At 42.9% G+C, this 16,219-nt stretch overlaps 1 long non-coding RNA gene across 1 annotated transcript in view; it reads right to left on the reverse strand.

Moving 5' to 3' along the window:
- Positions 1-8,891: 8,891 nt before the first annotated feature.
- Positions 8,892-16,219, reverse strand: part of LOC309370522 — a 67,616-nt gene continuing 60,288 nt past the window's right edge. Inside the window, exon 3 of the long non-coding RNA XR_014168609.1 lies at positions 8,892-9,064. This is a non-coding gene — a long non-coding RNA (uncharacterized lncRNA). The remainder of the gene's footprint in view (positions 9,065-16,219) is intronic.

Here is a 16,219-nt window from a genome sequence, read left to right on the forward strand (position 1 = left end):
CCCTATCCAAGGCTGTGGGTTTTTCTGATGGCAGCAGTGTCCCATTGGGGGCAGCCATTTTAATTTCCCACAGAGAAATGCTATTTCAGGCTGTAGGTAGGGAGGTCAACAGTAGGTGGAGCCAGAGGCAATGATAGGCAAAGTCAACTACTTATAATATTTTCCCAGTCCTCCTCCCACAAGGGGTATAACACTGAGGGCTTATCCTTGGAGAAAGCCACTCTTTAGCACTCAGTTGGAGCAAAGGACAATTCAGGCTTTCTGTGAATTGCCATCTGTTCCGGTTTAGAGCTAAAGAGCAGGTTTTCCCTGGGAAAAGAGTGGGGCAAGGGGAAAAACACTCAGACCCATGCTTTCTAGGTATGGAACAAAAGGAAGTGTAGACGAGCCCTGAGACTAAGGAGGAAGCTGACAGCCCACCCCATGGACAGGTTGTAAGTACGAAGGAAGGCAGGTGGAGCCTGGCTGAAGGCAGACTGAGCTTGCTGGGGCAGTTGGCCATTGGTTACATTGGGCTAGCCACCACTGCCTGCTGCTGTCTTTCCTCCAGGAGGAATATTCCCACTCTCAAGCCATGTGGGAATATTCTAGAGCTTGAATGAGAAACAAAAGGAAATCAAGCCCGACACAAAACTGCAACCTAAGGAACAACCAAGTTGGGATCTGCAATATTCAAGAAATAGGAGGCTGCATATATGACTAATACACCGTAAAGATTACTGTAATACATTTCAGAACGACAAAATAAAAACAAGCAGTCTAATGAATGGTCACTCGGAGACAGGTTTACAGATATCATTTCTTATAAAACCTACAACCACAAACAGCCCTCTCAGGGCAAATTAACACAGGTCACTTCTATATAACAAACAACCAAATGTGCTTTTACCATATGCTTTTCTTCTGCTGTTTAATAAGGCCTTAATAATCCCAATTCTCCCATAAGCTAAAAACCAATAAGACCTTGCCTTTCAGCCCCGCATTTGCCAAAAACAATAAAACAACATTAGTATCTTGGTTCTGTGCCACCTACAAAATAGACAAAAATTAATTATAAAAATCATTATAATTCTTAAAAGTTCAGTTCCCTCCCCGTAAAATACCCCAGACTCACCACTTGAGAAACAACTTCCGATCCTTAACAAGGGCAAGAGGAAAAAGCAAGCAGAAACCTGTCCCTAGGAGAAAAGGTAAAAGCAAAAGAAATGATGGCCACAATGAATTGTATGCCCAAGGATAGTTGGGACTGCGCCATTAGAGAAACCTTGCATGAGCTGGTCCTCAGTGCTGCATTCCCCATCCCTCAGAACATGAAAAGTGGAACACTTTAATTGCAATGGCACGTTCCACATATTGGTAAATAAACTCTAGCTAATATTAAGAGAGAGCTTTGTGCATGGGAAGGCCACCGCAAGCCATTTGAAAAGGTCACCTACATTATCAACTCCAAATCTAATTAGTTAATGCTTATCTGTAATGAAGGCTTCTTCCCACAGAGCAATCTGGAAGGCTAGAGTGTTGTGAAGCGCCGTGAAAGGAGTTTCCTGAAGTCCAGGAAGAAAGCCGAATTGGATTCTGCAATTCCAAAAGCCGATCTTTACAGAAGAGCTCTTCTTTCAGAAGCAGGGACTTCTTCTGTATTTATTCAATTGCATATTTAAACCTTTTTCTTCCTTCCTTTTTTAAAAAAGGATAAACATAATTTGGCTTTTAGCCAAACAATTAGCATATGACAACTGTCCTTTTCAGCAGCAGCCAGCTTGGACTCACAATCTGAAAGTTTCAGGTCGCAATCTTAACTATACTTACCCAAATGTCCAGCTGAACTCGGGGAGAAATCTTTTTCTGCAACCTGCAAATACAAAAGCACAGTTATTCCTACAGATATGTAAATACTTGTCTTTTTAGTCTTCTTATTCTTCTTTCTGCATTGAAAACTTGCCATGAGAAAAACAAATCAAATACTGTGGCATGTTTGATGGGGCTCTGATCTTCAGGAGGATGCAGGAAATCACACGAATGTTGAAGTGGGTGAGGGGTGGATTGACGAAAGAGAGGCAGGCATGTCCGGGACCACCCAGGGAGCTCTGTGGCTCAGTGGGGATTTGGACTCAGTCCAAGGCCTCAATAGCATTGCTTAGCCGAGCAGAGTGTTTTCGGCACAATAAGTACCAACTGTGAAGCCATGGGAAGCAGGACAGAAGGGAAAGCCTTTACTGAGAGCAAACAAAATCAACACTGCAGCTGGGATATGACCATCGTAGGGAGAAAGGACAATTTCATTCCAGCATCTCTCCCTTAGGGTGGCCCTATGCTCCTCTTAGCAGAGGACAGCCATCTAACTGATGCTGTCCTCTGTTTGAAGGACTGCCACGTCTGGTTCAAAGATCTGAAAAAGAGAAAGTAGGAGCTGGAAGATGCTCTTCAAAAGTTATCACCCGGGTGACAGCAGAGTTTTTCCAAGAAGACATTTCACCTGTACAACTTCCCTCTCAGACACCCCACTCTAAAGAACCCCCCACCAAAAAAAAAACCCTGAATGAAGCAAGTGCCATGTTACTTGCTTATCAGAGGCAGTTTCTCCATGGGAATCTGTAGTTCTTATTGGCTGTACAGTGATGATTCATTGATGAATCTGCCTTAGTTAAGAAACTTACAGGCACAAAACTAGAAGTGCTTGAAGAATATTTACAAGGATGCAATGAAGCCTTACTTGCCCAAAATGAAGGTAAAGAGGAGGAGGTTCCAGCCAAAATGAAGGGGCTTTAATATGTTTTGGGCGGTTTGCTTTAAGCATAGAAACTGAGCACATTCTTCCCTGATTTACGGTAATTTATGTGCATGCTGTCCCTGCCATTGCCTGGTGTTTAAGTCCTTAATTAATACTTGCCCCTTATATACCTATGGTGAGATACATTGTATAATCTCTGTTCCATATTCAAGTTTTATGTCCAAATCTGTGTCTTCTTTGTGGTGGTGGTGGTTGTGCATAAGTGGCCACCCTACTCCCAATTTACAAATACAGCACTGCTCTGTGTACCTGAAGGCCTTTCTCCCCTGGCCTACAGTCTAGGGCTAAATACACACCATACATTTAAAGCACCTTCCCAAAGAATCTTGGGAATTGTAGTTTTTAAGTATGTTGGCAATTAAAGCTTTGTGAAGGGCAAACGACAATTTCTGGGATTTTTGCTTTAAATTTATGGTGTGCAAAGCATCTTTGGATTCTCAAGACAGTTGAACTGCAACATTCAGACTCCTTCTAGTTACCGTATTTTTCCGTGTATAAGGTGATGTTTTTTGCTAAAAATACCTAGGCAAAAATTGGATGTCGTCTTATACACGGATAGTGAATGCGGGGGACGGCGACGTGTGATTAACGACAGCAGCAAGCAGGAGATTGGCAGCGGAGATTGGGTGCGTGATTGGTGGCTGTGGCAAGGCCTGCTGGTGATTGGCTGTGGCTGTGGCAATTGGGCAGGCGATTGGCAGCTGCAGCGAGTGGGCGAGTGGGCTGTTGGTGGCAGCGAGCAGGCAGACAATTGGTGGCTGTGGTGAGGTGAGTGATCAGCAGTGGCTGTGGCAAGCGATCGGCAGTGGTGGGCAGGCAGGTGAGCAATTGGCGGAAGTGACCTTCCCCACCCCCAAAAAAGCTAAACTACTTAATTCCTTAATTTGGTGTTAAAAAAAAATAGGGGTTGTCTTATACATGGGGCCATCTTATAAATGGAAAAATGCGGTATACTGATTTCTCCTCCTATCTGGTCAACTCATGCTGCCCAGTAACAACAGGAGGCAAAATAAACATTTTCCATACTTAGACGCACACACACCCTGACTCTGCCCCATACTCTCCCTTGTCTCCTCCCCCCCACTTCAGTGGATGAAAGGGGGGACACCTCCCCATTTTCTTCTCCTCAGTGGGATAATTTACGATACAGGTTAAATTCTCTTAGTGAGCTCACGCGCCAAACTCCCCTGTTCTTTGTTTCCCATAGCAGGTGGCATTACCACGAACAGGGAACATGCTTCAGTCTCTCACATGGTGTTTTACAATCTCCCATCTGTGGCAAGACACAGGTGGACAGCTTTGCGATAACGTGCTGTGCAGCCCTATGGATTTTCACAGCAATCCATTTCTCTGTATTCCAAAAGGCTGCAATGGGATTTTTGCTTGTAGCATCTGCCTTCAAGAAAGGAAGGATACACTTTCCGAAGCACGCCCATCAATCCTCAGAGCTGCTGGTTCACCTGGGAGCAGCTGGGAGATATTCACTTTCTGTATTAGAAGGGGAGTATGAGCAGGATAAGGGAGAAGGTAGGAGGGATGAGTTTGCTTGCCTGATGTGACAGCTTAGGGACATTCATTCTTGGAAGCTGCCTTAGACTTGGGGCTCATCCTGGCCCTGCTGCTTTCCCCTGGGGAAATGCGCGGTTCAGTGCTAAATCAAAACAAACAGCAATCGGATTTTCTGTGGATTGCCGTTTGTTCCTATTTAGTGCTAAATAGCAGGTTTTCCAGGGGAAAGCAGTTGGGCAAAAGCAAAACCGTTTGGGCCCATGCCTTGAAAGCATGGGACAAGCAGAAAACCACTAGTCCAGTGGCGTAGCGTGGGTTGTCAGCACCCGGGGCAAGGCGCCCCCTAACCCGTGGATTTGCGCCCCCTAACCCTAACCCCCAGATGTTGCGCCCGGTGCGGCCAGCCCCCCCTGCACCCCCCACGCTACGCCACTGCACTAGTCCCCATGCTTTCTAGGCTCTGGACAAGTGGGAGTATGGGCAAGCCCTAGATCAGATTGTTTGGCCATGAAATCCAGCATTGTCTTCTTTGACTGGCAATAGTTCTACATGGTCCCAGGCAGAGGTCTTTCCCATCATCTGCTGCTTGATCTTGTTCACTGGGGATGACCCAGATTGAACCTGGGACCTTCTATATGCAAAGCATGGGCTCTGCCAGTGAGCTATAGCAGTGCACATTTTGCCTCAGAGATCTTGGGTTCTTAGCACCTTGACCTGGGCAGGGAGGGAGAACCATTTACTGATTTTCCTTGGTCAGCACAGTATCTTGAGCCAGCCCTGCAGGCAAAAGAAAGAAAGAAAAAGAAATCTCATGCTCAATGTAATATCCATTCTGGATGTTATTCAAAGTTCATGCACGCTCAGCAACAGAAATGAAATGAATAACTGTGTCCAATTTGTCTTTCTGCACAAAATATTTCCTTTTCAAAGTATATTTATGTGTGTGAGAGTATTTCTTGATTCTCACACTTCTCTTTGCACTTTGAATCTTCTAAGAAAGTGGGACTAAATTTGTTGGTCCTTTTAGAAAGTTTTGAAAACAAAAATTTGCATTATTTTTTTTTTAAAGTCTAATTTAAAAGTGGGGTCTTGCATTCCCTTACTCATTCTTTCTAAAAAAAATAAAATCAAAAATCACTCCTCTTCCTCCTTCAGTTTACTTGTGCTTGAATGGCGAGTGGAGGAGAGCCAGAGTCACCCCTTTTGGGCCAACCCAATGCCAAAGCACAGCCATGAAGCATTTTCACTTGTAAAACAAGAGACAGAGGAGGCAGTGTTGGTAAATAGCCCATTAACACACTGTGTCACTCCATTAACTTCAAAGAGTAAACATCTCCTTTATTTTCCCTCCCACTCTCAGAGTGGAGATTGTGAGATTCTGTAGTGTCCGGGGCCAGTCATGATGGCTTGCGGAGGAGAAGAAATAAAATCCGCATCTCATGATTTCAAAATTTAAGGCCCTCTTTATGCCACATGAAATTCAAGGCCCAAAATTTTCAAGTAAAACCCAACATTAGTAGTCCATTAAGTTGGAATGCTTGGGTCTGAAATTGGTTTCTCTCACTCCAATGCACCACACCAACACACATGCAGGCATTGCCAAAGCACCACTCTGATTATTATTATAAATAATAATTATTTGTTTAATACACACCCTTCACCCTAAGGTCCCAGGGTGGGTTACAGCATTAGCAAAAATATTAAAAACAATTTTAAACAACTTAGTAGCTTTGTGGGGCAATTCCACTAAAATGCTTTCTTGAGCTGTTCTTGACCTAACCACCGCAGGTGGCTATTAGGTATATATAGTTGATGTATTTATTTATTGATAGAGGTTTTTAATATCTACTAGCCCATGTAAAAATATGAAGTTGCCATACAATATACAGTAGTATATGATAAAACATGAAACACCGGGGGGGGGGGATAGCTTTTTTTTAAAAAAAATCATTAAAATGACTGGCTAATCAAAACAATTTAAATAGCTGAATAGGTTAATAGTGAGGATATCTGCTGGAAGAGTGCTCCACAACATGGAGCCAGCAACTTGACTTCATGTTTGTTTGTTTAATTGGTATACCACCTCTCATCCATAGATCTCAGGGTGGTTCAAAACAAAGATACAATATAAAAAAACAAAATACGCAATAAAAAAGACACGCAAATTCGTGAAGCATTCCATATTTTTAAAAACCCCACAAGCCAATAAATACCCTCTCCACTCCCAGCTCCCATTACAAAATTTTATTTCATAGAATTTGTGCTTGATTTTTTTTAACCCACCTGAAAGTGGCAGTTGAGGCCTCTGTAACACAATGGACAAAGAACTGTGCTCCACCAGATAATCTCCAGATGATCTGGATGATGTATGCTGGAAGTAGCTGAAGAACTATTCTTTCAAACCACTCAGCCACAGAATGAGATTTCCCATCCGTCCTACAAATCCTGCACTCATTCTCCTGCCCCTAGTTTGGATTAGATAGTAACGCTCCATGCCAACTGTCCACATAGTTTCTGGCAGGCTACACTATATACACATGCCCATGACAGAACTCAACACTCTTCTTTGAGTGTCTTTCTTCAGGACTGGCTTTATTTCATTCATTTCTTGTGCGTTCTGCTTTTCTCTTACGGAACTCCTAGAATGTGTACATAGGGTTTCCAGGCAGCCTCCTATCCAGCCATTGACTGCAGCCAGACCTGCTTAGCTTCAGCAAGATGACTGCATGATGCGCTTTCAGCCTGTGCCATGAGGCTTTGAGAATTATCAGCTCGGGCAGCACTCTGGAGCGCCATCCGAGCCTGAGAGCAAAGAATGGCAGCAGCTCATTGTGGCAGCCCTCTCATCCAAACCACCGCACTCAGCACCCTCTGTGGCAGTGGGACAGCTGCGGAAGATGGAGTCTAGACTGCCCAACTCCGTTCACCTGGATGGCTCGGTTACAAATGGCAATTGAGCAGAAGCCATGATGCTGTACCACAGTCAAAGAGGGAAGGAGATGTTGCAAAGATCTCATTTTACAAAAAATTGCACTATCCTCACAGCTTCTCCTTTGCCAGTGACATCTGGCTGCCTCTCCAGGCTAAGCTCCTCTCCCATACAGCTGGAAAGTCTAACATTTGCAGAAATGACAGAACGTGGAATCAGGCGCATGGCCTTGGATGCAGAAAGACCTGCTGTTGGACTTGGAGAAGCAGAGAGGAAAGAAACATGTCTTTGATGTGAACAATACAAGCTCTTAATTGTGATTCCTTTGAAACAGCAAAAAGGGCCGCATTCCACACTGTCCATGACAGGACATAAAACACCATCCCTGATTTCTTTCTCTTTTATTTCTTGTGCAGTGTTTGAGAACCTGATCTGAGGCTTCGGTTTCATGACTTCCCTCAGCAAACGTGACTTTTCACAGGGAAAGTGGCAAAATCCCACTTCCCCTTTGTTTCTGTGGGAATTGGCTCATGCTCGCAGCCTCTCTCACGCCTTATGCCTGTTATCGGATCCGACACGAATGCCTGCAGCTCGACCATTTGATCCCTTCCTATATGGCTAATTTCTCCACCCCTGCCTCCCTCTGCTTGGTCAAATTCACAGGTTGTGACTGTTTTATTAAAACTTTGAATGTTAGACCACGGTGGAAGTATAGTTAGAAGTCATCAGTCTGAGTCAAAATAAAATTGAGGAGGGTTCAGAATACAGAACCCATTAAAAAAGTGGAAGTCAAGAGGAAAAGAACAGAAGTCAGACATGCTGTTATTCAAGGGGTGGGGAACATATGAACAAGAGATACATGAAAGCAATTCTCAGATTCATAGCTGTCAACGTTTCCCTTTTTTAAAGGGAAATTCCCTTATTCCGAATAGGATTCCTCGCAAGAAAAGGGAAAAGTTGATAGCTATGCTCAGATCTATAGATAAAACTTTCAGGTTTTCCCCGTGAACCTTGACGTTTTGTTTATAATGCTCTCAGAATCATCACACCTCAGAATAGGATATATCAACGAGGTCCCCAAACATGGTATTAATTATGGCCTCACCCACACTTACATTTCCTTTGCTCTTTCCAGGCACAGTCCACGATTTAAAGCTCTGTGTTCAAGCACCCCCTTTTTTATTTTTTGCTTCAGAACTTTCCCTGAGAAAACTCGCTCTTTAAAGCTCAATCGAAGCAAACACCATTCCATGGAATACCCGAATTGACTCAAATTGGTATTTGCTCTTATTCAGCAAAAACTAAAAACCCAGGGTCAGATGATGAGCATATTAGCCCTGCTTTGCTTCTACAGTTTACCTGAAAGGTCTTATATTTGGTTCCTTTGGATTGGCAGGACTCCCCAGGCCTAACCACCCACCACAGATGCTTATCCAGTCTGCTTTCATTCAGATTAGCTGATGTCCTCCTTTTCAAGATAACTCACTGCGAACCTTATGTTGGACTATGTAAAATGCAGCTGAGACGAAATATACCTTTGAAAGCAAGTGGGGAGGAACTCGGTGATCACAACAATCAAGTGTAAAGGCACAGCTGCTTTTATTCATGAGTGTTAATAAGTTGAGAAAACAGGCAGAGGTGGAAGGCAAGCTATGAGATCACAGGAGCGTGACTATGCTGAGACATCTCAAGAGCTCTTGATAGGAATTAGGAGGATGCTGACTCCCAGCAGTCCTGTATCCTGAGGTGGTTTGGAGGATACATCTTCTTGCCCTACCTCTTCAATCAAAAGCTGAGGATCCTTTCTCCTCCTGGTTTTCTGATGGAGTGTTGCTCTAAAATTAGGAGACAAAATGCAGCTGTCAGAACAAAGAGCTCAAGCGATGATGGATGGGCACCAAGATGACTCTGGCTGCTCGTTATCCCCTGCCCTGCCTTGGCGCTCGACAAGGGGATGATGCAGTGGATTGCTACGAGCCACGGAGGCGGATACCAGGGAGAGAGACAACAGGAGCAACACACACTGGTCGAAAACGTTTGCTTGACAGTCTAAACAGAGGTATTCACTTTTAAACTGTCCAAGTCCTAAGGGGCACAGGAGATCAGGCAGTGTTTGCATGGGAGGTAACTCAGAAAGGTTCCAAAGCATTTGGCAAAAATCCTTAGATCTTTATGCAGAGCAGACACTAATGTCCTGCTCCAAACTTCTTTGCACAGGTCTGTTTTAGAAACGGCACATCGTTCCAGTGGGTGAGCTAAGATTAACCTGTGTCCTGGCACCTTTGTGGTTGCTGGATGGATAGAATTGCAATACAAAATTTCTGCTTTGACTGGCAAAGCAGCCAGCCTAGTACTTTTCTACATACACTTGATGTCATACACACGTAATAACTATGTGTGATGTTTATTTTAGCTTACTTTGAGCCTTAGAGATGTGCTGTGGCTGGATTTGGTTAAAATAAGGATAGGCATTTTTGTGCCTTAGGTCCAGTATGGTGCAAATAGTTGCAGAATGTAGACTCTCGCTGTTGTAAGGATAGCACAAAGCTCTAGATTGCAACTTTATTCTAGATAACAAACAGGAACTTTCATTTTTTCGTTCTGGCCTCCAAAAAAGTGCTATTCTTTCCCCAGTGCACCAACAGAGAGTTCTTTTGGTGTCTAAGCATGAATAGTATTTCCCCCACCCCACCACAAGGCAAGATCTTCCCCCAGACAGAAGAGTTATGTTGTGCAGTCCTCATTGCTGTTGAACCCAATAAACATTCATACTATATGCATCAAAACAGGTGCCTTTGCTTGCAGTTAGTCATTTCTCAAGGTTGCCTTCCAGCATATGAGTTCACATTTTGATAAAGATTTGAGCAGAATAATCTCCAACTGTGTATGTCATATACCTACAACATGAATGGTTGCTTCTTTCGTCAAGTACAGTACTGACAGGCTAAATTCTCAAGACAAATGGACAGGTGCAAAAAGGTGCAAGGGAGAAACTGTGATTCAGGTGTTACAGTTCTGATAAACTGGTCGATGTCCCCTTCCTAGATGGTCCAAGAGATAATAATAATAATAATAATAATAATAATAATAATAATAATAAGACAACTTTTAGGAATATAAACTCCCCTCTTGTTTTTTGATGTCTCTCTTTTTTAAAAAAATAAATTTTATTAGAGTTTATAAAGAAAAATACAAAGATTATTGTCAAATATATTTTTTGGGTCCAAACTAAAACATTAATCCAGAGGCAAAAAGGAGAAAGAAAGAAAGAAAGAAAGAAAGAAAGAAAGAAAGAGAAAAAGAAAAAGAAAAAGAAAAAGAAAAAGAAAAAGGAATAGAAAAGGAATTAAAAGAGAGAAAGTGAAAAGAGAGACAGAAAAGAGAAAAGAGAGTGAGAAAAAGTTAAGAAGCTAAGGAACCTATTCTTCATCTATCCACTAAATACAGTGGTACCTCATGTTACATACGCTTCAGGTTACATACGCTTCAGGTTACAGACTCCGCTAACCCAGAAATAGTGCTTCAGGTTAAGAACTTTGCTTCAGGATGAGAACAGAAATCATGCTCCAGCGGCGCGGCAGTAACAGGAGGCCTCATTAGCTAAAGTGGTACTTCAGGTTAAAAACAGTTTCAGGTTAAGAACAAATTAAGTACTTAACCTGAGGTATCACTGTATAAACATTATTCACTTCATCCACTTCAGTATTACACCTAATAAAGCCATTGTTTTTGATGTCTCATATTGAAAAGAACTCGAAAATCAGAAGAATCTAGAAGATCTTGGGAAAATATTCTCTTAAAATGGGTTGTGTCTTGAAAGTGGCATTACTACTTCTGTTCTCTGTGACTGCAGAAGCATAGAATCAGAAGCCATGTGTATTTCAGATATTTCTAGGAAATCCTTAGCAATTATTTGGTTCCTTGAGCCCATCTGCAAGAAGCAATGTCTTCAAAGAAGAAATGGGTGCCATAGGGAGCAAGAGTAGGCCCATATTTGCAATCTGCCCGCTTTTCAAATAAGAGGAGCAATGCCCCTATGCCCTGGTGTGACAACTGAAGGGCATTCTGTGCCCTATTACTCTGCACTCTGCAATAAGGCTGGGCTACCTTGCTGGCAGTGTCCCAACCTAGCCTGCCTTGCTGATTATTACTGAGTGGCAGCACAGCAGGAGATCTGTGCAGCAGGAAAGTTTGTCTCTTGAGCTATCAAACATCTCATGTGTGGAAGTCCTGGCATCCTGGACACCTTCCAGATTGGGAAATTACCTTCTGCCTCCCTGACTACCCCCTGCAGTTTAAATGGGAAGCAGTCTTCTCCCTTCTGCCTCTTCCAATTGCTCCAGAGGGTTTTTGTGAACTGTAAAACAGCTGCCGTCAGAGGTGGGAAAGGCAATGAGTTGCTGGGGCCATAGGACTGACTTAGTGAAGACTTAGATGACTGTCACCTGTTGACTTGTCAACACCATTCCCCATAACGCCTTGGCACAGGATGCTTTCCAGGGCTAATATTGACCTGGTCTGGCAAATGCATTCAGATCTGCTGGGATCAGGGCGTACAGACCAATGTTCAGTCATATTAGATGTGCCGAGTAAATGGGTTGTCTTCTGTCCTCTGTTTCATTATAATAGTTTCAGCTTTCAAGCAAAATTGTCTCCTCAGTAGAGCAGAAAAAATATGGCAAATATCATATTCATGTTGGATAACATTTACTGAGGGAGCAGGATGGTAGATTTTAATGTCCTACTCAATGTGATGACAAAATCACTGCTGAATATTACCAGTGCAGACTTAGTGCATGTTTACACAGAAGTAAGTCGCACTGTACGGTCCACAATGTTCACTGGAGTTTATGCCCTAGTAAGTGGGCTTAGGATTGCAGCCTCACTGTTGACCACTGTATACCCAGGATCTTGAAAACTGGAGAAGATGCAGTGAAGAGCTACAAGCATGAATTAGTGGATGGAGGACAAGCATGGCCAAGAGATGCTAAAGAATATTGACCTGTTTATCACTAAAAATATGATGAGATTGCTGAAGTGTCTTCCCAATAGATATTTGCTTGAGTTTTCTGCTATGTTCCCTGATAGGTAAGAGGGTGGAAATTAAATGGTGGCTCATACCCAACCATTGCACACGTAGAATGACTTCCTGGCGTGCAATGGAACCTCTGGGTTTTCCCTGAACCTTCCAGAGAAGATATGGGGGAACCACAGGGCTTGGGGAAAGAGACATTATGTTGGACTTGTGGAAGTTGTTCTGTGTGTGCAACCCAATGTGTGGGAATAAAAATTAAAATAAAACCATATCTTTTATGCATATCTCTGAGTGATTGGGCACTCAGATGATATTTCCAGTTGAATTCTTAAACAATTTGCATAACCCGCAGAGTAACTTTGTCAAGAATGTTCCTTACTTGAGTGTTAACAAAATATAGTTTTAATGGTCTGGTTTTGTTATAACTGGGGGAAAGTAAATTTGGTTAGTGCTATGCTGACTCTGGGGTCACGCTACAATCTCTCAGAGATTCATTTTGATGTTCAAATGAGGTGCTATGCTACTTTGCAGGCATGGGTAAGGAACTGCAGAGACTGGGCTGCTGTAGTATCATTGATGGCAATGCACATGGGAATGTTTACTCAGAGGTAAGACCCACAGTATTCAGTGATGCTCACGCCCAAGTAAATGCATGTAGGATTTCTGTTTAAGAGGAGGATCAACAATTCTTCAGTGTCTACGCAGAAAGGGGTAAAAGAAGAGTTCTTTCATCATCCAGTGAGTAAATGAGTTCCAATCAATGGGGCCCTCAATTTAAACCACATGAACTTGTTGGAATATACAATCTAGGTTCCTTCATCTTTTTTTGTAAACCAGAAAAAGTATCTGTACTGGAGTAAATTATTGGGAGTTATTGCTTTGTTGTCTGTGTTTTAGCTATTTATTTGTGCCTTGGTCTTGTGTTCTTATCTTGTGAACCATCCAGAGTTCTTTTGATGAAGGGCAGTATATAAATCTAATAAAACAAAACAAAACAAATAACATTAAGAAAAGGGACTGTAAAGCATTTAAAACATTATACACTTTCCACTGCCAGTAGTTTAGTGATGGTCAGAAATTTGCAGTCTCTGGCCCTCTTTGATGCACTTATCCTCACTGATTTTGAGCCCAGTTATATTATAAAAAGCCAGAAGGACTAATGTTAAGCTACTGGAAAATTTTGTAATGGAAATTAAACCTTCTGCCAACATTTTCCAACATCCAAATGACAGATTTGAGCTGAATGTTGCAAGAGAGGAGAGGAACAGAAGAAACCTACTGTTGATACTATAGGGGTCAGGCAAACAGCCTTGAGTCTTTGGGTGCTTCCAGAACATCATTATTTTAAGGTGGGATTCAGTTACAACCTTGGCAAATTCAGGTTGTGTAATGATAGTTGATCAGGAGGTATGGCACAACAAACCTGCTTCCCCAAAAGATCAGACTTTCTGCAATAAGGAACACAATGGGGAACTGCATTGGATTGTGTGGGGTGGCACTTGCTTTCTCCAGTCCACCCCACCCAGATGGGTCCATACCACTACCTGAGCTATTATGATGCCTCTGGGACTCCCCTGCATTTTTCATCTGAAGCACAAGGTGTGTCAGACAACCCAGGTGAGTCTTTACTGTCTTCGTTGGGATTATGAATACTGATATATTGATTGACTCACCGGGGGGGGGGGGGAATGGACAATGCATGAGACTCTGTTGCACCAGAGGATATGAACCTAATTCAAATTATAAGAAATTTGGCCCACAAGGCCAATCCTGTTAAGGAAAGGTTCCCTACTCCTATGTTAAAGGTTTTTAACAGATGCTGGATGGCATAGGAGCCAACTCCTAGGGGCCAAGGTCCCTTAGGCGCCGCCCCCAATAAAATATTTGAGGAGGCCACCCCCCCTCAAGTTGATTCTCAGTAGTGGCACCCACCCTGTGGAACGCCCTCCCCCAAATGTCAAAGAGAAAAACAACTACCAGACTTTTAGAAGAGGTCTGAAGGCAGCCCTGTTTAGGGAAGCCTTTAATGTTTGACAGACTATTTTATTTTAATATTTTGTTGGAAGCCGCCCACAGTGGTTGGGGAAACCCAGCCAGATGGGTGGGGTATAAATAATAAATTATTGTTATATTATTATATTATTCAAATGAAATGGTGTGCATGTGCTGCATCTTGTGATTGATTATGTAGGGCAGGGCTTTCTTGTTGTCCCCCTCCCCCAATATTCTATTCAATATTGGCATGTTGGCAACCCTGCTGGATGGCCATTCGTAGCAGCAGATATCTGGCATTGGCCAGAGAGTTGGACCAGATACCTTTGAAAGTTGGAGCACCATGGGAGCGTAAGTAATCAAGGGGTCTACTAAACATGGCAGGTTTGATGTGGTAGGGTAATAGCAATAGGAACAAAAGTTCGAAACTTCATTGGCCTCCAAACAAGGAAGGAGGGGATATGTGTACTTTTGAACACACCAGGTTGCTGTGGCTATCATGGCGTATGTACCTGGCCATACGCAACACCTCTGTACCTTCTTGAGTTTATTATCTGTTATTTGTTGAAAAACCAATAAAAATATTTCATGGGGAAAATAATTATAGGATATTCCCCCTCTCTCCCCCCAGCACATCTTTGCCCCTTTTGGGGGCACAAAGTTTGGGGATCACAAGCCAAGGCATCCAGCCCAGGAGGAACCTCTTTCATAGCCAATCATTGCTGAGATGGTGCCTATGTAGGAATTAGGTTCTTTCCATGCTATCAAGAGCAAGCAAGCTACAAGCCAAAATGAATAAGCCTTTCCACTACATAGAGAAATGTGCTCTTGTCTCCCCTGTGTTGGCAGAACAATGCAGCCACCAGCCTGACATTCCGCTATGACACGTGAGCCAAAAGGGAAAGGCAGACCATTGACTGGGAGTGATTTGTGGGTGATGTGTATTCTAAAACAAGAGAGAGCACATTGTCTGGTTTTATTGAAGTTATATTTGGGGTAGAGTAAGAAATAAAAAGGGGGACGCGGGTGGCGCTGTGGTCTAAACCACAGAGCCTAGGGCTTGCCGATCCGAAGGTCAGCAGTTTGAATCCCCACGATGGGGTGAGCTCCTGTTGTTTGGTCCCAGCTCCTGCCCACCTAGCAGTTCGAAAGCACATCAAGTGCAAGTAGATAAATAGGTACCGCTCTGGTGGGAAGGTAAACTGCTTTGGTTTGCCAGAAGCAGCTTAGTCATGCTGGCCACATGACCCAGAAGCTGTCTGCGGACAAACGCTGGCTCCCTCGGCCAGTAAAGCGAGATGAGCACCGCAACCCCAGAGTTGTGCGTGACTGGACCTAATGGTCAGGGGTACCTTTACCTTTAAGAAATAAAAAATAAAAATCATGATTGGTTTTTTTTTTTATTATTATTATTATTATTATTATTATTATTATTATTATTATTACTACTACTACTACTATTAAAAACTTTTTTATGATCAACAAAAATGCAACCACAACTAACACTTTCTAAAACCAATAACAAAATACAACCGACACTTTAAAACTAAGCAAATTACAAACCTAGTAGTAGCAAGAATTTTTTTAAAAAACAAACAAACCCTGCAGCTAAACTAGCAACAACGGATCTAGATGTTACACATGAAAAGCCTGGTGAGATAAAAGTTTCTTCTATTTATTTCTAGCAAAAGACACAGGAAGATCAAGAGTGTTCTGGAATGGCATCACCAACACAGAGAAGTCCCTGTCTCTTGTGCTCCCTCACCAAATCTCCTTGCACTTAGAGCAAGGCTTCTGACATTGATCTTCATTTGTGGACAGACCAGTGGGATAAGTGGTCCCCAATAATAGTGACTGGTGGTCAGTGGACCTGGCAGGGCTGCTAGTGAATCATGGGACCCTGGCCAATGAGATCACAGGGATGTGGACCATTGTCATTTTCTCCCCATCCTCCTCCCTTGCA

This window comes from Podarcis melisellensis (genome assembly GCF_964234715.1).
Source record: "Podarcis melisellensis genome assembly, chromosome: 5".
NCBI lineage: Eukaryota > Metazoa > Chordata > Lepidosauria > Squamata > Lacertidae > Podarcis > Podarcis melisellensis.